Below are 22,384 nucleotides of genomic sequence, written 5' to 3' on the forward strand. Positions count from 1 at the left end.
ATAAGTAAAGATCCATGCATTGGCACTTCTACTACTTAGCCCATTACTATACAAATCTTTGGTTTACAGATTCAGTGACTAGCTTCATTAATGTTAGTGTATAGATTCATATGGAGCACAAGTGCAAAAAGGAAATAGATGGTTATAGTGGTTAATGTGTAATGTGTATATACTGAATGAGTTATGGGAGCATAATGCTGCAATCATGCATTTTTTGTACAATGGATAGTCCTCAATCTTTAGGGATAGCTAAATTGTTAAAGTTTTACATCCATTCGCAGGAAAATAGTGTGCAGAAATTGTGTGAGTACCTATACAATCACAAACTTTGAAAAAACAGTGATATGAATTGTACTTTATCTATTGATGAGGTGTTGTCATGATCCATTGATGAGTTGTCAATGAGATCTAGATCTAGAAGTGGTCAATTTCATGTATTATAAATTGATATCATGAGATCAATACACAAAGTGAGTAGAAGATGGCTTAAATTTTTCCCACCATATTTTGTCTTGCTTCTGCTTGTTTCATTTGTATCACTCTGCTTGGTTTTACTTACAAGCTAAGGGTGTTGGATACCATCGAAAATGCACCCCAACTTGTGACTTTTACAATGTGATGACTCACTTGACCTCCTCATTCAATTTCCGGTAGGTCTCTTTTTTTTTGACAATTTTCACACTTGACTATGTAAAACACTTTAATGACTTGAAAGGGTTTTCAAATCTACCCTTTATATGCAATTTAATGCTCAGATTCAATGATTTATCCTTCAATATTTATAGTTTTGCTTCAAAAGACTAGAGGAACAAACAACACTTTGTTCTTTCATTACATGCTTTTGATTCCTAGTTGCAATTGAGCATTATGGTTCTTTCTGATAATACACCATTATCCTTCATGAGCATGGGCATTTTATTGTGTGCTTCTTTTTATTTAACTTTACCACAGTAAAATTCAGTGCCAAAAGACTAGACACAGAACAACATAAGCATCCAAGGAATTATGCACAATTGCACACAAGTACAAATGTCCTTAGATCCCTGTTACTGCAAAATATTGCACCCTGGTGTAAAGCCTCAACATGCATGGAACTTGTGCAACAAGACAGGGGTGTCATCATTGTCACCTCAGCAACTACCCCTCTTCTATTTTAGTGGTAATAACCAACCACCACAAGGGAGGCTTCTTGGCAGGACTTCAGGATTAAATAAACCTAAAAGACTTAAAGCTAAGAACCCCCTAAGGGTCCTACAAACTAAAACCACCAACTCAACTTTGTAAAGTTTAGTGTAAGGCGGAGTTTGAGTGAAGATCAAACAATAGGGTTCACAGGGCCTATGGGTCAATCCTAAGGCTGTCTAAACCAAGGGAGTCTCAAATAGAGTCTTGAAACACACCCAAAACTTACTAGACACAATGCTGCTTTAGTTACGAAAAAATCCGCAGTTTTGGACAGCAAACAATACCTTATAACAACAGCAAAACTAATCATTCAATTTGCATGAAAAGAACATGGATTACAAGATTAGAAAATTAGCAACCTAGGAAATAAAATTGGACAACTTTCCACGGTTCAATTAGCCAACAAATGCAATTCAAATGTTAATGTCAATGGTCAGCCCTAATGAATTGTAGAAGATTGCATGAAAAACAATCAATATGCTTCTCTAATGCACTTTAAAATAATTCTACACTATAGGAAATTCATCAAAGAGCATTTTTAAACCAATATAACTGTTTTAGGTGAAAATTATCGCCAATACCAAGGCAATTAAATAAAAAGAGAATTTTAATCAAACTAGGGTTTTGCAAAATTAACATAAAATTAAAAACCTATCCACTAGATGAAGGAAGACTAGTACCTTCTCCACCTAGGGCAATGGAGTCTGGGATTCAAAGTTCAAACCAAAACCTAGGGTAGTCCAAAAGGGAAAACGTAATTCCAACTCACTAGGGAAAATGAACCTACTTGCCCTATAGTTTAAATTAGGATTCTTAATTCTCAAAAAATTCAAGGGAGAAGAATTAACCTGCCCTCCTCAAATCTTTAGAAATTGAGGACAAATTTAACAAGGGTCATGCATACAAATGTCAAATTAACCTATTTAAGAAGAGTAGCAACAATTCTTGTGAAAATATCCAAGTATAGCAATTAAACCAACTTACAATGCATGCGAGATCCAAGATTCACCAAGAAAGTCGTTGAGAAGAGCTTAATCTACAAGAAGATAAACTCGGGGCCTAGTCACTTTAGCACTAGCTCAAGAGAATCAAATACAAGAGAAATGAATGTGTTGTGATGATCCAATGAAGGAATTTGACCTCCTATTTTGTACAATTCTAAGTTAGGTCAATTTCTCACAAAAAGGCTAAAAAGAGCCCATAAATGAAAAAAATCCACAATACATGGTGCTAATGTCACATGACAACTGTAAAAATTTCAAAATTGAAATCCTATTGCAACAATTGGAAATTATTCTTCTAATTGTTAATTAATTTTGTTAAACACACATGGGCCGCAAAGGAATTTGAAGGATAAAACATGAGAATACATCTTTTATTAACAACTGATATACATTTATAGTAAATTGTTTGACCATTGGGTTTCACATCCCTAGGTCTCTTGGACTTCTTTTTGTCTATTCGGCTTCCACACTAACCCATTGAGGATTAGGTGTCCAACATTCCCCCCCTTAATCCAAAGGGTTATGTATGAGTCCAAGAAGAGAGCTGTAATACAAAATGTGCAAAAAATGCATGGCAACACTAGGCTGAATGTGCTCTTTGAAATGTTGGTATAAAGGGCAGTGGTTTAAGGATGACCACCAACACTAGAACGCTTAGTGCAGTTCCCGAAACTCTTCCAAAACTGGCAAGAAGCTGAAGTCTTCTGCTAGAGGAAGTGCTCCTATTGTTTTGAAGAGGGAAACCTTCAACCATGAAAGGGAGGTCTCACCTCGAATGAAAGGGAGAACTTCAACCTGAAAAGGGAAGTCTCAACCTGTTATGGTTTAAGGATGACCAACAACTTTGGAATGCTTAATGCAATCCCTGGAACTCTTCCGAAACTGGCAAGAAGTTGAAGTCTTCTGCTAGAGGAAGTGTTCTCAACTCTATTCTTGGAATTCTTCCAAAACTGGCAAGAAGCTGAAGTCTTCTGCTAGAGGAAGTGCCCCAGATTACCAATTGAAGGCATGCTTAGGGGCATCTTTGTTTTTGGCTACAACTCTGAAACTGGTGTGGAAGGTTGTGGCTCAGGCTCGCTTGATGTGGCTTTGAAGCTTGTAGATGACCATCATTTCCCCCCTTGTTAGATACAAGGTGAGATGATGGAGAAAACTCAACTGCAAGACCGTTCAATACTCTGGAAGAAGTTCTGACATGTGATTGGAATATCTACTTGCCTGTTGATGCCCATTGCCAAGAAGCGATCCATCCAAGATGAGTTTTTGTTCTTGCAGGATGTTTGTTTCTGAAGCATCTGTGTGAAGAATGGGTGGTTTTATGATAGTGCTTACATGGATGAAGATCAAAACAATGATCTTTCAGATGGCCAACTCGGTCATAGTGTTGGCATTTCACAATCTGTTGTTGTTGTTGTTTTTGTGGAAGAGGGGCAGAATTTGGAACAGCTGGAGGTGAACTGTCATGTAGGAATCTAACACTCTGAAACTGAATGGGCTTTGAGTAGTCTGGAATATGAAAGGACAAGTCCTTCTCATATCCAAGACCGGTTATGTGCTTGTTGTGGACACGCTGTTCCCAAGGTCTAATGATGTGCTTGGAAAGTGCAGACTGAGTTTTTGCATCTGCATGTACAACTGCTGCTTTATTGGGTACTAAATCTGAACCAACTATAACATTATTGACTTGCTTCTGATGGGTTTCAATCTCAATGTTCTGAACAGAAACATGTTCAGAATGACTCCTCTGTTTTAATTCTTCTTGCTGTAGCTGAGATTCGAGCTGCAAAAAATCAATTTTCTCTTGTGCATTTTGTAGACAGACCTAAATGTTTGTGAGAGAAACTTTGCTGATTTTTAATGTATCATGAGTAGTAGACAATATGAGAGTTTTGAGGAACTCTAATACTTCATTGATTCTGGCCATTTTTTTTTTCAATGTCAGAATTACACCTTAACACAACTACTACTCAATGCAGAAAAGTAATACCCACTCACAGTACACAGCAATATCCTTTATAAATGTGCAGCAAATGATCAGTGTGCAACCAGCAAGCACCAATTACAATCCATTACATAAATAAGAGTTTACTCATGACCAACAATATGTTCTGACAATACAACCGACTAAACTTTTCTCCACAAAATATTACTTTTATTTGTCAAAACAATCACAGCCTTTATGCAACCCACCAAACTCTTATGCAACAGTGGAATCAAGGAATCAATGCATATATATGTAGACAAAAATTATAGTGAGTTTTAAGTACAATGCCACACTGGGGCAGCAACAACTGCAAAATTGCTTGGATCTTTCAAATACTCCTTCACTTTCAAAGCAAAAATGATGGCTATCAAAACTTCAACAACTATAGCACCATGTCATGAACAGGACTTAAATGCTTATATATAAATACTTTGACTAGGGTACTAATCAATATTTTCTGATCTTGCCACTTTCTTCAAAGAAAACAATAGCCCACTTCAATATTTGAGATACTAGATTTGCATGAAAACAATAGTCCACTTCAACTTTATGAAGATATTTGTAGTGATGTACGTTGCTACCGGAGGTGCTATGTTGCAACTAGTTCATGATTCACTATAGGACAAGTCCATGTCCCTTTATCAATAATCCCCTTGACTAATATCACACCAGCAGTAAGTCACACTTCCCACAGTCAACACATAGACTCACTCTTTTTTTTTTGCTGTAAGCAAAGAATTTGGGATTTCCTCTGTACTCATATCTATCATTGACTTGTATCACAATGAAGTTAACAAAATTAACTTCAAACAAAAGATACACTGTAAATTCCACCCATCCATGGGCATACGATGTTGACCTTGCACATAACTTATGACAAGTGAGGGTAAAGTAAACTGGGACAAATTAAAACTCCATATATAATGTTTACAAATTGGGTTTTGTGCCAAAATTATTCAATGACCATAATTACTGCTTTTACAAGCAACAAAACTCTATTTGTTCCCACAAAGAAAGGAAAAAAGCGTAACATTTATGCAATTGAACTCAGAGCTGAACTGATCAGAAAGGCAAAACAAAGTTACCATCCACTAGTTCCAACTTGCTGGCTTCAATAATTGGGTTTATAGTCAGAGGGGTAAAGTTGCCCGAAGGACCATAAAAATGAGGAAAGAAATTTTAGAACATCAGCAGATTCGTAGATCAAACCCTCCCCAAGCTTGGATGTGTCTAATTTGATAAGATAAAGGTCTGTTCGTCAGGTGAAAAAGTTTTCTAAAACACCCTTAACCTGAGAGTGAGTGCTGAGATGAATACATCCAGTTTGATACCAGCGTTAATACAATACCATGAACAACGTTAATACAATGCCATGAACAACGTTAACTAACATCGGCTTATAGCCAAAAACTTCAATCGTATAGCCAAATCACAAAGGCAGTGGATTTGTGGGTTGAAGAAGTCGTTTTTGTCATGAAAATATTAGGTACTTTCCCAACCAAAAGTCAGAAATATATTTTGAGCGTATTGAACGTAATTTAATCAGTTAGGGCAACGTTTCACTTCAACAACGTGCTTAACTATTTCTCATAGGTGTTTGCTACATTCATGGCAACAATCCACGCGCTTATTTACTTCTCACAGTTATTTTCAACAGCGTTCCAACAGCGTGATACCAACAGCCTTCCAACACTGAGCTTATAGTGGTCCTTCACACAGCACTAATTTTCTTCAACGGATATGCCAACTCAATAACCGGAGCAACGTTCAAGATGCAAGATCCCCTGATGCCCGAATTGACATTTATCTGCCATTCTTCATCTCCACCGCGGGAATCGATCTCGAGTGCTTTCTCTCTCTGGTCTCCATGTCCGTCACAGAGAAAACCATGCAGAGAGGTTAGTGATACAGGTTCGCGTGTCTGTCTGTAATGGTAGAGGAAATAATTCGCAGCAACGACGTGTAAATTGCTGTTGGATGTGGTTTGACTTAAATTTGTGCGCAGGACTGGTGCCCTTCCATGCAGGAACGAACTATCACGCAGATGGCTCTTGGGGCCACGCAACAAGAGACCGTTCGGCGGATTGGGGCAGCGATCAATCAAATATATGCTGCGATAGTTCTGGTTTCAACGGAGATGGCTTCACGCAGATAGGATTATGAATGGATTATGAAATGGCTTCAACGGAGCAGGAGAGCATTTGAGTTTGCTGTCCAGGTGAGGAAGACAGGCAGTCAAGATCAACAGTGGAAAACCATGCAGCCAACTGTCCCACCACGCAGTAATGGTTTCTGAATTTAGGCAGCAAGAAAACAGTGGATAGACTGCGCAGTAGGCACGCAAAGAGGCAGTGGACCACGATGATTATGCGTAGAAGACATGCAGAGAGGCAGTGGACAGACTGCGCAGTAGACAGAGATTATAATTAATGAAATGGCCAGACGTACAGTGGACGTTGGAAAGAAAGAGCGCTGACAATCGCAGAGAATGCCCAAAAATGAGAAAATGTGTTTCTGACAGAGGCCAAATTAGTGGAGCGTTAGGTCATGCAGGCAATTAGAGCACTCAAGTTCTGGCAAGTAGGATAGAGCCAATAGAGAAAAACTGACAAAACCAAGGCTCAAATTGGAGCAGGGTCAGAATTCGCCCGCTCTGATACCATGTTAAACAAACATGGGCCGCAAAGGAATCTAAAGGATAAAACATGAGAATAAATCTTTTATTAACAACTGATATACATTTATAGTACATTGATTGACCGTTGGGTTTCACATTCCAAGGTCTCTTGGACTTCTTTTTGTCTATTCGGCTTCCACACTAACCCATTAAGGATTAGGTGTCCAACAAATTTCACAATTTATTTGCTACGACAAACACCGAATAAATCACACTGCAACCTTCACAAATAAAATGCTGCGGAAATAATAACGCTAGAAACCAAGAAAATACTAGCACACAATAAAAATGACACCGTTATTTTTGGACAATTGTCCCTGGAAAACCCAACTTGGGAAAAATGATGTAGCAGATGAGGTTTTTATTATTATGCAATAATGAGAAATTTTGAGTACAATAATCTGGATACTGAAATTTGGCTATCCTGTAGAGAGAATACTGGCAAAAATATCTAGAGGCAATTTACCCTCACTTCGGACAATTTCCCACACTAGATTGCCTTTGAAAAGCAAGCCATCCAACTGGGCCTGCGCAGGCTCTGCATCAACCTGATGTTGCCTGTTGCAACTGCTTCCCGAATGTCTGTTAAGCTAGTCGTCCTACCTGTTGATGGTTGGGAAAACGTCTCTCCAACACTTTGGGACTCCTTTCTGACTTGTGGGACTGAAAACATCTGCCCTCTTCAGCAAAATCGAATTGCCTTCTTGAGGCTTTACATTGCCTCTGCGTAGCCTCCTGGAGAAATCTCGGCCTCTCGGCAAATGTACTTGCTTGATATGGAAAACTTCCTCTAGCCTCATTGTCCCTGCCCCTCACTGCCTCTGCTTCTTCATTGAAGCTCGAACTTTATGACAACTGACTACTGCTACTATGGAAAACCGAATTCTCCAAGTGTCTGTAGTGTATTCTCCATCACCACATCGATCCCTTCTTATATCTTCTTGTTGGGATTCCAACGACCAAGATTAAATCTTAATCGATGGCTCAAATAATTTCTAGATCGATCCGTGTGAGTTTCTAGAGAATTCTCACCTTGACTTAATTAATTATGATTAATTAACTAGTTTTCCTAAGTTTAGACCTAGGAAACAATAAAAAATTGGTTAATAATCTAATTAAGTCGTCTTTAGGTGGAATTCCAAAAATGATTTATGGGTGTTGGAGATCTCATGTATTCTAGCCTCTCCACTAAATTTCGTGTCTAGAATACATCCGATGCTACAAAATCTGACACCCCCTCTTAGCAAGGACTCTGTTCTCTCTAGTGTTGCACATCTTGCCACAACACCCTCTCTGTATCACCTCCTGTCACGCTGCTGATGTTTGGTCATATTGCCTACCAACCACTACACAACTTTGATGTTGCATCTGTGTTGCTGATGACACTGCCATACTGCTGCCAGCACTGCAACTCCCTCTCATCTATTGCTGCTGCAACTACAATTACTGCAACTAAGAAGCATCCAAAATACTAAATCATTTATGTTCAGTATGATGCATCTGTCTCCCGAGTCTCTGACTGCTACTAGCATCTGCACTGTCACTGAAGAATCTGCGCTGCTGCTAACTCTGCTATTGAGCCACCTGCTCTGCTGCCAACACTGCATTGCACTCCTCAGCATCTGGCTACCACTAGTCTGCAACTGTTACTCTAGTACTGACTGCATCAACTGCCACTGTTCCATCCTGCTACTAAATACTGTGGGCCCCTGTAGCTAGGTAATGGTCCATGAGGTGGACTCCTCAAGGACCTTGCCCATCTATGTAACTCTCTGGGGCTACAACTCCAAGTCACCACACCTCACTCCCGGAGGTATGGCTGCCATCATCGCGAAGTCTTTCTCCAACTTGGAGGACAACCTATCTATCTCAACATGTGCTGCTGCTTGGTCCAGCTTATCCTACTTGTCCTTCTTTTTGAGAGGACGTTGGGTACTGTAGTGGCCAAACTCGCCACACTTAGCACCTGACCTTAGATAGGTCCTTCTTCTTTTTCTTCTACTCCCCCTACCCTTGACTGGGACCCTTTGATGCGACGACCACATTCTCCTCCTCCTTCACACCCTTCGGTCCACTACTACTGCTGCAACTGATGGAGCTCTTTAGCAAAGCTCCCCTCAACTCCTCTTGCTGCAAGTCAACGCACATTTTGTCCCATCTTGGTAGCATGTCTCTGCCCAATATACTTTGGACAAAGACTTGCCAATCCTCCGAGACACTGTTTGTTGAAGAATCCAGGGCAAGTCAGATTAATGTGATTCTTCCATACTTGATAACAATTTGTGAAGTGCTCTTTTGCAGTTTATCTTAGCTTGATCTTCTTCTTATTATTAGTGTGTGTGTTTGCTTCATCAAACTGCTACCAAAACAAAGAGACAAGAACACAAGATATTCGGCTTTCTGCCAGGGCCAAAACCTCTCCCTCTTGGAGAGGAAAACCCGCACGAAATTCTTCTTATGGAGATTCAATTGATGAACATCAAGATCATGACCCTTGACCCTCTAGGCCACTCCAAGATCAAGACATCAATCCTCTTCTTCCTTGTTGAGATCATTATCATCATTGTTACTGCTTCACTGAGATCATGATCATAATATCACAAAGATCTTTATAGTTTCATCTTGCTTTATTCACCGTGTCAACTAGGTCTTGTTCCTGCTGCACTATAAATGTTATCACTGAGATTACTGTTGTTGCAACACTGTTGTACCGAGACTTATGACAGCATCTCCTTGCAGTAAGATCACAGTTGTGCCGAGAAGTTGTGTCACTGTAATGCTTGTCTAAGATCACAGTGATCCATCCGAAGTGCTGATCTACTGCCTTCATTCAAGCTTCTTGTATCGCTGTTACTTTTTTAGCAATCTTAGAGAGGAGTCCGAAGATATTACTGCAATTGTGACTAAGGTTTTAGAAGTATGCCGAGGCTCTGTCCTCACTCAAAGTTGCAGAGGTTTGTGATTACTTTCCTGCACCTCATCCGAGATCCTATACCACTGTCCTTGATCGAAACTTCAGAGATGTATGCGGAGATATCTGTGCTCCTTATCCGTAAATTCAGGATGTCCGAGGTTTTGTGTATACTTCTCCTTTGCACTTCTTCTTTCAAGATCATCCGAGGTTGTGCTTGAAATGTCACTCCATGCATTATACATATGTGTCATTGTTGACATCCATTAGGCCGACATGTGAGCCATAAGTCAGGCCGACTTATCAAGGAGATCACTGTGTTTTCATTTAGTCAACTTGCAATGCTTGTTAATTCATTTGCTGCCTTCTTCAAGGAGTTGGTGCTTGTCTTGGAGGGCTTTGATCTAGACACTAGGTTGACTCTTTTACATTACGTATAAGCTCAAGAAGAGCATGACATTGACTCTTTGACTTTCCTAAGAAATGAGTAAGAAACTCATTCTTATAATTGACAAAAAATAATACTTCTTCTTCTTGACAAGTACAAAGATCAAAATAACACTTGTAAATTCCGAACCTAGTTACACTTTATTCAACATTCCCTCTTAACTAGGGAGGTATTTACAATGGTACTTGGTTGTTCACAATCTGAAGAATTTCTCATAAGAAGAATCGGATTGGTAATCCCATCTGTATAGCATCATATCAGTCAACATTGTCATAGTGCAAGGTCTTGACTAACAACTCCATTTCTCCACAAGACCATGAGCTACAATGCTGGCGAGACCAATGATTTATAGACACCTTCATCATTGTCTCTCAAGATACATACCCATCTGTGTGTTCACTAAGTATGACCTTCTAGGACTATTCTTATCTTGGGTTCCCAACCCTCAAAGAATATCGGTCCTCTTGCCTACTCTTGTCTTGGATGCCCTACACATCCCCAAAGAGTATCAGATGCCAGATGATTACTCAATCCTCCCATTCTTTTTTCTCAAGTGAAGACAAGAATGTTGTGTCTACCATGTGTCTGCATTTCCATTCATGGCCTTCATCTAGACTTACGATTGTTAGTCCTGGTCTAGTGCATGACACATGACATGGAAAAACACAATTGTCACTCCTTTGTAATCAGGGGTGATCTTAATTCAAACTCCCTCTTGATCAGGGACTTGTCAGAGCTCCCTCTTACCAAGGGATTCTCCTTTTCATCAACAACTTCTTCTTCGTGGGTCCTTCAACTGCTTGATCAACTTCTTTCCTTGATGTCATAAAATTCAGTTGAGCTTCTTTCTTGTAGGGCATAGGCCATCCATCACTTTCCTTCTTGGTTCATCACATCATTCCTTTCTTTATGGAAAGTGGCCTTCTTGATACATATCTGGAACCTTTGTCATATGGCTACTTCTTTATCATTGTTTCTTTCAAGGATTTTCGTCCACCACATGAATTTTAGTTGTACTTGTACTTACAACTCTTGTTCTAGTAGCCCTGCATGAACTCATCCAGATATTATTCAAGAAATCAAAGCATAACATTAAATCAAATAGTACCTTACGGGATGGCTCTTCATCTTGACATCTTCCTGTGGGTATCAACATCTTGCATACATGTTGACACATCTCCCAAAGTTATCCATTGTCAATGGTTGTCTTCTTTTTCAGACTTTCATCAGAGTCTTCATATTCTTCTGGGAAATTTCCTAATCAAATCTTATTGGCCTTTTGGATGTTGATCACCTTCATCAGGGTTGCATATCGATCTCTTCCTTCCTCACACATTCCATTCCTAGGATCTTTCAATCAGAGTTTCTTAATTGTAGTCAACCACCTCATACTTCATATGAGGACATATTATGTTGATTTCATCTAGTGTGACTTATGCCTTTTTGCATCTTTTCAGAGGAGGAGATCCTTTTCTCTTGATCATGCTTCTTAAGATAAGTGATGATCTATATTACCTGCAACCATACGACATGACATTATAAAATTAAATACACGCATACATACCTCATTTTACCTTTAGGTCATCTAGGCTTCTTCCAGCAGCTTCCTTGATTGAAGATATCTTCAATCCCTTGATCTGCTTCATGTCATCACACCATTATCTCATGGATTCCATAAGTTGGAGTTCTTGTTGAAACACTTGCTTCCTCTCTAGATTAGTGAACCCTACGATGAGGATTCCATCAGGGAATTTTTGAGGATCTTGTATATCCCCAACTGGCAGATGTTTCCTTTTTATCTTGATGTATGATGAGCCTTAGATGACTCCTTTCTTTTCTTCAATGTCCACTGAGGTTCCCAAGAGCTATATACCCTACATGTTTGTCTGCCATGGATTTTGTCCTTCATGATTCCCATGGTGATGTCACAATCTCTTGTTTCTAATGCTTCCATGATGCCATGATGCATCTTATTATCATTGTCATATCTTATAACACAAGATTTAGGAGCTTATGATAGGACCCTTTTGTGAGGGATACTATCTTACTCATAGGAGATATTTGATACTCCCTCTTTCCTTGGCCCTTTTTTTTAGCTTCCTCCATCTTTCCGTGATATGAGCTTCCAAAATCTTTCTATACCATTGAATCTTCACTATACTTATTTTTGCCTTTGCTTGAGGACCAATCCTTTCTTTTCCTTTCTGCACAGGGTTGAATTCCTTTATCCTATAGACTGCAACTTGTCTTTCTCTATCTAGCATAGAGACCACAAATTGCCAGGTGACGTAACCTTCTTTGTTTATTGATATTTGTTACTTTGCTCATCAATGATGACTACCTTCTCATCATCTTTTCTAGATCCTCATGAAGTTGTTCTCATTGAAATTTCTAAGTTTGACACGTTAGAAATCCCTACTGCATTATCTGGTTTATTTCTCCTACTTGTTTATTCCATTAACAAGTTATTTATAAATATAAATACTGAAATAAACACAAATGCAGCCTTAACTCATGTATAGATCAACAACTGAAATAACTGAGACAAACACACAAACGGCACCGTTATTTTTGGACAATCGTCCCCTGAAAAACCCAATGCGGGAAATCGGTGCAACAAATATGAGGGTTTTATTATTAAGTAGCTTCTGAGTACAACTAGGGTGCCAGAAATGGCTCACCCATAGAGATTGTTACAAGATAGTAATACCTCTTCTCGAAGACAGATATTCAACCTCTCAGCTCTTGTCTACCCCACGAAAATCCTTCCGGTGCTTCCTCTTGGCTTTGCGTCAACCTTGTTAGCTTCAACTTAGCTCCTAAAGCCTCTGCGTCAGCCTCCTGATTCTTTGCGTCAGCTCTCTGGTCCTCTGCATCACCCACACAGGCTCCTTAGCCTTTGCGTAGTCCCCAACTGCCTCTACGTAGCTCTTGTTGCCTCTACATAACTCTAGCTACCTCTGCGTCAGCCTCTTCGGTCACTGCACTGACCCTTTGGCACTATCCCTGCTAGTGTTGCACTAATCGCGAAAATATCATGATAAAATCGTTTTATCGTGATTTAAAAAAAAAACGATAAAATCGCACAATAAAAACGATTTTTATTTTTTTGGTCCGATTTTTATGAAAAAATCGTAACCCCGTCGGGCAGCGCGAATTATAACTGGAAAAACACGATTTTATTTTTCATTTAGACAGCAGACAGGCGCGCGATGGGGGTTTGGAGTCTTGGAGTGAGCTCTTGGTAATTTTGGAGCTGAATCCATTAAATGGAGGAGAAAAACGAAGTGTGATTTAAGGAGGAGACGAATTTTCTCCATAAAACCGGTATGGGCACCAACATTTGTGTTTTCATTGTTTTATAACTTTGTTTTGGTTTTTTCTATGTTTTTGGTTGGGTTTGGAATCTGGATAACCCATTGTTTTTTTTTATGTTTTTGGTTGGGTTTGGAATCGGGTTTCTTAAATTGTATGTAATTTATTTTTTATTTTTTGTACAATGTAAATTGTAAGTTTGTAACTTGTAAATTCTAATCCTTATTTTGCCATAGGTTCACGTAAACACCATTCAAGTTTTCAACTTCAAAGTTCAAAGTCAAACATGCCAAGGAAATTGGACCCTCTATGGGAATTTGGTGAACCTGATGGAGGGAATGATAGAATAAACTTGTCTTGCAAGTTGTGTGGGCACCATATGTCTGGGGGGGTGTACAGATTGAAGTATCAACTTGCACAAATCCTTGGATTTGATGTAGGGCCTTGCACAGAGACAATTCTTGAAATCATCCGAGAGCCATGGGATCATTGGAAAATTTAGACCACACTAGAGAGGCCAAAGAAGAAATGAAGAGGCAACTAAAAAAGTCAGTTGAACAAGGAAGTGGTAGTGGTTCTACTATAGTATCAACCAACTCGGTAGCTACTTCATCATTTTTTGTTCCTCGAACTACACTTGGTTCACAGCCATCTATCACTTCAATGCTTAAAAAAACTGAGAAAGAACAAACTGACAAGTTGCTGGCCAAATTTCTCCTTTCGAGTGATATTCCTTTCAGCATTGTAAGGAATAATCCATTTTTCCAGCCTACTATTGATGCTATTGCAACTGTTGGCTCAGGGTACAAAATCCCTTCTTATCATAACATTAGAGGCCGGATTCTTCAAAATGAAAAGCTTGATTGCACCAAAAGATTGGAGGATTTTAGGGAATCATGGGGACAAAAAGGATGCACTGTGATGTCAGATGGTTGGACTGACCAAAAGGGGAGAACCCTTATAAACTTCTTGGTTAGTTGTCCCAAGGGGACTATGTTTATCAAATCTGTTGATGCATCTGCACAAATCAAAGATGCAAGAACTTTATGTGATTTGCTGGATGTATTTATTTTGGAGGTGGGTGTAGAAAATGTTGTCCAAGTCATAACGGACAATGCTGCAAATTATGTTGCTGCTGGCAGGATGCTTATGGACATGCATTCTACTTTATTTTGGACACCTTGTGCTGCACATTGTATTGATTTGATCTTGGAGGACATAGGGAAAATTTCCTTTGTCAAAGATATTGTTGAGTCATCCAAAAGCATTACAAAATTTATATATAATCATATATCTGTGCTTAGCTTGATGAGAAAATTCACCAACAACAAAGAGTTGGTGCGCCCCGCCATTACACGGTTTGCCACCAGTTTCATATCTCTTAAATCTCTCTTGAATTCTATGTGGGATGTGGAGAGAATGTTTCTTTTAGAGGAGTGGCGTGCTTTGACAATGAGTCGCAAACCAGAGGGGGAGGCCATATGCAGACTAGTTTCATACCAAGAAGACTTTTGGGCGGGAGTGCAGGAGGTGTGCGCCGTTACTGAACCTTTGGTAAAGGTTCTTCGATTAGTTGATGGTGAGAAGTCTGCAATGGGCTATTTGTATGAGGCCATGGACAGGGTGAAAGAATCCATTCGGGCCTACTATGATGATAAGGGAGATGAGGGGTTTCAGAGACAACTCCTTCTATGGGGAGTGATTGATGAACGATGGAACAACACACTCCATCGTCCCATTCATGTTGCAGGGATCTACCTGAACCCCGCATTTTCTTAAGCATGTGGGTTCGTATTTGATGCCGAGATCATGGATGGATTCTTAACCTGTGTTTAGAGGATGGTGCGATCTCCAGCAGAACGTATAGAAATCTCTAAAGAAATTGAGACATATAGGATGGCAAGTGGCACATTTGGCTTTGACATGGCTGTGACTGATAGGATGATTAAAATGCCAGGTATTTTTTAGTTTGTTTCAAATTTCATTGTCTCTTCAAATTCCATTTTTTTCTTATGTTTATTTAAAATTTTATTTGTAATTTTGTTGTAGATGAATGGTGGAGAATGTATGCTGCCAGAGTACTCCTTCTGCAAAAGCTTGCCATTCGAATCCTCAGCCAAACATGTAACTCCTCAGGATGTGAACGCAACTGGAGTGTATTTGAAAAAATACACAACAAGAAGCGCAACAGGTTAACACTTAAAAATTTAAAATCTTGCAAATTTCCAAATAATTTTTTTGAATTCATTAAACAATATTTTTTTTATAACTATTATTTCATGATCTTTGTACATGTTGGAGTCCCAGTGAGTTAATGACATGGTCTGTGTCTACTACAATCTTTGATTGTGGGTGAGGCAACTTGAGAGGACACATGATATGGAGGCCATCTTATTGGATGGGATTGACACCACTGCTGCATGGAGGGTTGAGGCTGAGAGGCCTCTCATGGAGTCTACTGATGATTGGTTAGTGCGGGATGTAGTGGAGGAGGAGGAGGAGGAGGAGGAGGCGGAGCAACAGGAGGAGGAGGTAACACAATCTACCCGGGCTACCCCTGCGACCAGTAGAGGACGTGGTCTACCTCCTATAGCTCCTACTCCTAGTTCTTCAGCTTCTAGAGCACAACAGAGCCCCATTGCCAACTCCACCAGCACCAACATCTACATCTAGAGGGAAAGGGAAATCTATGGCGTTTTCTCGCAGGAGGGGCAGAGGAAATCAATAGTATTAGACTTTAGTTATTTTGTTCATTTCATTGTATATGACATTATGACTCATGAGATACATTATTATATTTTTTGTTGATATTTTGAGGCTGAGTTGGGACTCAGGAGTCAGGACTTACTATTCAGGACATGATTCATTGTTATGTGTGATGTAGCACTAGAAATGATATTAAACATCTTATATATTAGTTCTTTTATCATATTTATGTGTCAATGTATTTATTTTATGTTGTAGATGGTTTAGATATTAAAAAAATTGAAAAAAAAATGAATATTTTTGTATGTTACGATTTTTTCCCGATTATTACCGATTTTTTCCCCGAACCGAAATTATCCCGATAACGATTAGTGCAACATTGATCCCTGCCTCTCTGCTATGTATTCACTGCCCTCATTGCAACAGACCACTAGCTCAAATTTTCTCAGCAAGCCTCGCTCTAGAAAATCAAACTGATTGATCAATCTTGGTGTATCTCCAACTGACCCTCAAGCCTCCTCTTATACTTTTCCCGTTGAGTCTTCAACGACCAAGATTAAGTCTCTAATCAATGACTAAGATTAGATTTGGCTTGATCCATGTCATTTAGAACATTCTCAACCAGTTTTATATTAATACCCATTAATATTTTAATTTTCCTAAGTTTAGACTTAGGAACCCCATTTAAAATATTAATTATTTTAATATCTCTCCAACCGGGTGGAATTTACCCAAACCATTTATGGGTCTTGGAGATCTTATGTGACTTAGCCTCTCCAACAATTTTCATGGCTAGAGCACATCCGATGCTACCACAAATAAACACTCCCTCTTAGTGAGGTATGTGCTCCAGTAATGATCCACCACTGAAACATCACACTGATCCTTCCACACTGGTACTTGTGCTGATGCTTGGCCTGTGACCCCACATCATCTGTACTACTGCCCATGACACTGCCACTGCCACTACTACATTTGTACTACAGCTCCCTCTCAATATGTTGCCCATGCTGCCCGTTGCACTGCCACTGCTAACTGCTACACTGCAACTTAGTTACCAAGAAGTAAGTAACTGATCTACCCAAATTCTGACATCCTTGTCAGTCCGGAAGCCTCTTGATGCTGAAGCTACCTATGCTGCTATCCTGTGCTCCCTCTGCGCTGTTGCAAACGCCTGTGTGCCTCTCGCATTGCTGCAACCTCCACTGCTCTGCTACAGACCTTTGCACTCTAGCACTGCCTTGTCGCTCCATCGCATCTTGATTCTACCCAACATCCGTCAACCTGCTACTATCATTAAGGGCTCTCGTAGCCGGATATGATCCAAGGGTTTGGGCACCTCAAGGATCTTGCCCCTAGTATGTAGTCCTCTTGACTACAACTCGATGTCTCCCCACCTCTTCTCTTGGGGTGCATGAGCACTCATGGCATAGTCGTCATCAGTCTCGACTTTTTTCTTTGCCTTAGCCGAAGCTGCCTTGGAGTCGAAAGCCTCTCCCTTGTTTTTCTTCCTTGGACATTGGGATGCATAATGTCCCAGCTCCCCATAATGGAAGCACTTCACCTTGGAGATGTCCTTCTTCCTCCTCTTCCCTTGTTGTCCCGCAGATGCTAGGGCCGCATCCTCCTCTTTCTTGATTCGACCTCCCTTGCCACTATTCCTCGCCTTGGTCAACTGTATGATCTCTTCTTGGCGAAGAGTTGCCCACATCTCTTCCCATCTTGGAAGAGCATCTCTACCCAAAATGCCTTGGACAAATGTCTCCCACTCCTCGGAGATTGCATTCAGGGTGATCCTCACCATGAACTCCTGATCTGGCGTAGCCCCTATGGAAGTAAGTTGGTCACAAATCTCTTGCAATCTGAGGAGGAATAGATCTATTTGCTCCCCTTTCTGCACCTGATACGACTGCAACTAATTCTCCAATAGCATCTTCCACTGCACGAAAGTGCCCTGATACAATGTCATCAAAGTATCCCACATCTCGTTTGCTATGTTATTTTCAACAATATGTGGTACGACATGATCCTTGACCCCGTCAAGGATTATGCACTTTTCCCTCGCCATTGCATCCTCATACTTCTCATTATTTGCTGGGTCGACTGGGATAGCCACGGTTCTCAAGGCGAAGCCCTTGATGCAATGTCCATCCAGGATTGCTAGGATCCTGGCCTTCCAGATGACAAAGTTGGAAGCCCCGTCCAACATGTCCTGATCCCTCAGTTCGTTTACTGCCATTTCTACTCTTCTTCTGGAGTCCCTTTGAGTTTCGACTCCCTTCTTGGAAATCTCCCTCTAAGACATGATTTCCCTGCTGGAAATCTCCCCGCCAAATGTCGAACCGCTCCTCTTTAATCCTCTTTGCAAATGCAACTCGGATCTGGATTTCGTGGCTAGGAATTCGTCAAGGTAGCGACTCCCTCTACCTTGGTTTTGTCCTGTTAGGTACTGTTTTGTTTCGACAGAAACAACACCCCACTAGCTTCCCAACCACAATCTGCCCACAACTCCCTAGGCCCTGACAATTGAAGAAACTGAGCCTTCCAGCTCTACGCAATCCCGAAAAAGGTTGAATCGCTCCTCTGGCCACTGCGTCAATCGTAATTGGTTGGGTAGGATGACGTGGCTCTTCATGAGCCTCTTCTGCCTCTCTCTGCCTCTGCGCTGGTCTCTCTCTGGCTCAAAATGATGACGCAGGCCCTCTGCGCCACTTTTTCTATGCTGCCTTCTACTTAGGAGCAGCTCTGTCTCTCGGGACAACTGCTACTGCTGCAAATTTCCGATATCGTTGATGCTTTCAGTCTTCCTGTGATCTGCAACCTTCTGATACCATGTTGAAATTTCTAAGTCTAACACGTTAGAAATCCCTACTGCATTATCTGGTTTATTTCTCCTACTTGTTTATTCCATTAACAAGTCATTTATAAGTATAAATATTGAAATAAACACAAATGTAGCCTTAACTCAGATACAGATCAACAACTAAAATAACTAAGACAAACACACAAGGGACACCATTATTTTTGGACAATCGTCCCCGGAAAAACCCAATGCGGGAAAACTGGTGCAACAAATATGAGGGTTTTATTATTAAGCAGCTTCTGAGTACACTAGGGTGCCAGAAATGGTTCACCCAACAGAGATTGTTATACGACAATAATACCTCTTCTCAGAGACAGATATTCAACCTCTCAGCTCTAGTCTACCCCACGAAAATCCATTTGGCGCTTCCTCTTGTCCCTGCGTTAGCCCTGCTAACTTCAGCTCAGCTCCCGAAGCCTCTGTGTCATCCTCCTGGCTCTTTGCGTTAGCTCTCTAGCCCTCTGCATCACCCACGCAGGCCCCTCAACCTCTACGCAGTCCCCAGCTGCCTCTGCGTAGCTCCTGCTACCTCTGCGTAGCTCTAGCTACCTCTGCGTCAGCCTCTTAGGTCACTGCGCTAACCCTTTGGCACTATCCCTGCCTCTCTGCTATGTACTCACTGCCCCTCGATGCAACAGACCAATAGCTTGAATTTTCTCAGCAAGCTCCACTCCAGAAAATCAAACTGACTAATCAATCTTGGTGTATCTTTAGCTGACCTTCAAGCCTCCTCTTATACTTTTCCTGTTGAGTCATCAACGGCCGAGATTAAGTCTCTAATCAAAGACTAAGATTAGATTTGGCTTGATCCATGTCATTAGAACATTTTCACCTAGTTTTATATTAATACCCATTAATATTTTAAGTTTCCTAAGTTTAGAACTAGGAACCCCATTAAAAATATTAATTATTTTAATATCTCTTCCACCAGGTGGAATTTCCCCAAACTATTTCTGGGTCTTGGACATCTTATGTGCCTTAGCCTCTCAACCAATTTTCATGGCTATAGCACATCTGATGCTACCACAAATCAACATTTCCTTCATTCTTTGATACCTTTACTATTGAGTAGGTCTAAGTGATAGACCTTCTTTACTTTAATTTCTGAGAGTATATCTAGCATTCCATATATCTCCCTTTATGTCTCATCTTCTGCTATTTAGGTATGAGAGGATTTTTGAGTGATATCATGTGAATCCTATGAATCTCTTGATGGATTCAAACAATGCATAGACCTTTTCATAGATATCAATGATTTCTCTTTTCTATGACAATCCTCCTTATTCTATGCAAGGACTTTTGATAATCTAATTGATTTATAAATTCCCTTGAAATCATGAAATCATTTAACCAAATATGATTATAAAATTGAAAGATACTTACTTGGTGTGTGAAGAGGAGATCTTCACCTTGATGCTTCTTTTGCTTGAGCTGCCCATCATTAGTATCTTTTCAGTGTGACTTCCTTGGAGGCCTTCTAGCACCATGACATTAGTGGCTTTGATATCACCGAGACTGCTTCATGACCTTCCCAATTCATTTTAAGGTATTTTTGACTTCAACATATTGTTGACATGTTAGTGATATTATGTTCTAATCCAAGCACCATGTTATTGAGGTCATAATCATAGACAGATTTCGAGACTGTGACAAGTATATTGATATGGCACTGCACAGTGATGTCTATGTGCATTGTGTAGAGAGGTAATGTATAGAGAGCCCAAACTTGTCAATGAATGACATAACTAAACTGTGGGTGGCACTGTATAGATAGATTGTCTCATCACTGAAACTGCCTTGATGTAATAACTATACTGATACAATGATGTAATCATGGATTGTGAGAGGTATTCCTTGGATTACTTCTGCAATATATATATACCTGAGACTATCTTTTATGGCATGGAGAAAGTTCAGTGATCAAGAAGTGAGGATCACTGATATACTCCATCAAACTGAGCATGAGTTGAGTGCATGACTGTAATTACTGAAGTTGATACTTCATGATTGTTGTAGACCTGCTTGTTGTATACTTGCTCCTTTAATCCTTTTAACCTACTTTGATGTCCTTGAAGACAGATCCTTGTATGTCTCTTTTGCTTCCCTTCATTTGACTTCAACACCTTAGCTCTGATACCATGTTGAAGAATCTAGGGCAAGTGGGATTAATGTGATTCTTCTAGACTTGATAACAATTTGTGAAGTGCTCTTTTGCAATTTATCTTAGCTTGATCTTCTTCTTATTATTAGTGTGTGTTTGCTTCATCAAACTGCTACCAAAACAAAGAGACAAGAACACAAGATATTTGGCTTTCTGCTAGGGCCAAAACCTCTCCCTCTTGCAGAGGAAAACCCACACGAAATTTTTCTTATGGAGATTCAATTGATGAACGTCAAGACCATGACCCTTGACCTACTAGGCCACTCCAAGATCAAGACACCAATCCTTGTCTTCCTTGTTGAGATCATTATCATCATTGTTACTGCTTCACCGAGATCATGATCATAATATCACAGAGATCTTTATAGTTGCATCTTGCTTTATTCACCATGTCAACTAGGTCTTGTTCCTGCTGCACTATAAAGGTTATCACTGAGGTTATTGTTGTTGCAACACAGTTGTACCAAGACTTACGACAACATCCTCCTTGCACTAAGATGATAGTTGTGTCGAGAAGGTGTGTCACTGTAATGCTTGTCTAAGATCACAGTGATCCATCTGAAGTGTTGATCTACTTCCTTCATTCAAGCTTCTTGTACCATTGTTACTTTGTCCGCAATCTCAGAGAGGAGTCCGAAGATATTACTGCAATTGTGACTGAGGTTTCAGAAATATGTCAAGGCTCTGTCCTTGCCCGAAGTTGCAGAGGTTTGTGATTACTTTCTTGCACCTCATTCGAGATCCTATACCACTGTCCTTGATCGAAACTTCAGAGATGTATGCAGAGATATCTCTGCTCCTTATTCGTAGCTTTAGGATGTCCGAGGTTCTGTGTATACTTCTCCTTCGCTCTTCCTCTTCCAAGATCATCTGAGGTTGTGCTTGAAATGTAACTCCATGTGTCATACATATGTGTCATTGTTGACATCCATTAGGCCGACATGTGAGCCATAAGTCAGGCCGACTTATCAAGGAGATCAATGTGTTTTCATCTAGTCGACTTGCGGCGCTTGTTAATTCATTTTGCTTGCTGCCTTCTTCAAGGAGTTGGTGCTTGTCTTGGAGGGCTTTGATCTAGACAATATGTTGGCTCTTTTACATTACATATAAGCTCAAGAAGAGCATGACAT

At 40.2% G+C, this 22,384-nt stretch overlaps 1 protein-coding gene across 3 annotated transcripts in view; it reads left to right on the forward strand.

Moving 5' to 3' along the window:
- Positions 1–22,384, forward strand: part of LOC149257456 (FAD/NAD(P)-binding oxidoreductase family protein) — a 398,477-nt gene that overhangs the window by 136,885 nt on the left and 239,208 nt on the right. The window lies entirely within an intron of this gene.

Source organism: Pinus tabuliformis, chromosome 6 (assembly GCF_031772625.1).
Source record: "Pinus tabuliformis cultivar Carrire ecotype Pingquan chromosome 6, CPIR1, whole genome shotgun sequence".
In the NCBI taxonomy this organism is placed as follows: Eukaryota; Viridiplantae; Streptophyta; class Pinopsida; order Pinales; family Pinaceae; genus Pinus; species Pinus tabuliformis.